The following is a 1,501-nucleotide window of genomic DNA, read 5'->3' as shown; positions in this document are numbered from 1 at the left end:
TTGTTATTTACACTAATATTCTATAATTCAGAGTTGTTATTTACACTAATATTCTATAATTCAGAGTTGTTATTTACACTAATATTCTATAATTCAGAGTTGTTATTTACACTAATATTCTATAATTCAGAGTTGTTATTTACACTAATATTTTAGAATTCAGAGCTGTTGATACTATTTTTCTTAATCTAATATCACCAATGCTTTAACACAATAGTTCGTATTTAAACTACGTTTTGAGGGTGTTATCGGGATTAGAAACGAACGGTACTGGAAAGCGTTTAACAAACAAGTAAAGTATATAAATAGATCCAAGTCTCATGCGTCTAGATATAAATAGAGATTGTTTACAATGTGTCTCTGACAACTGTATATTATAGAATGTACATTTTACTAAAGTTCGTGTTGGTTCTGGACTCTAGAAATGTCCATAAAACTTCAGATTTGTTCAGTGTAACCTAAAACTCGTATGAAAGAAGTATGCACACTGTTTTTACTGATCTATTTATTTATTTTGGAATTTCTCCCAAACTTATCAGCACATAGCCGTTCCGAATTTTGATCTGATAGGCTTAAGTGATGATATATCCAACGAGGGCTGATAGGCTAAAGTGAAGATATATCCAACGAGGGCTGATAGGCTAAAGTGACGGTATATCCAATGAGAGCTGATAGGCTTAAGTGAAGGTATATCCAACGAGAGTTGATAGGTTTAAGTGAAGGTATATCCAACGACAGCTGATTGGCTTAAGTGAAGATATATCCAACGACGGCTGATAGGCTAAAGTGAAGATATATCCAACAACGGCTGATAGGCTAAAGTGAAGAGATATCCAACGAGAGCTGATAGGCTTAAGCGAAGATATATCCAACGAGTGCTGATAGGTTTAAGTGTAGGTTTATCCAACGAGAGCTGATAGGCTTAAGTGAAGGTATATCCAACAAAAGATACTTTTGTCATTTCTGATATGATAGTAGAATTTGATCGTCAATCTTAAATAGCACCCGCGGTCTCAAAATGCGGAGCGTGTTTTAGGGGTAGCCGATAGCAAACCACGAAAGTTTTAATAGGAGCATCATACATTATCTATGTTTTTCTTGAACACATAGTCTTAAGCTTAGAGTTTGTTGTTGTCGAGTTTCACAACTTAGTTTATCTTCGCATTGTAGTGACGTAGCTATAACGATAAGAAAACTCGGGTGATCATTTTACAGTTTCTACAAATATCAGCAAGATTGGTGATTTCACTTGCCATCCAACGACGTATTTTTTATGGTTTTCGGTATTTTTGGAGCAGTTTTTATTAATGAACAAATCTCAGCACTCTTTCATTCAGGAAATGATTTTTAATCAAATACGTAAAGCTGCAGCTGAGGGAGTGATACACATTTTTTAGGTAGCTTGCTATATTAATTTCCTTTGTTAAAACACGTTACAAATAATGTCAAAAGTTCAGGATCTCATGGTATCCCTAGAGAGAATGTGTGTTACAGAAATGTT

This window comes from Limulus polyphemus, unplaced genomic scaffold, assembly GCF_000517525.1.
Source record: "Limulus polyphemus unplaced genomic scaffold, Limulus_polyphemus-2.1.2 Scaffold16245, whole genome shotgun sequence".
Lineage (NCBI taxonomy): Eukaryota > Metazoa > Arthropoda > Merostomata > Xiphosura > Limulidae > Limulus > Limulus polyphemus.
Note: the sequence above shows the minus strand (reverse complement) of the source record.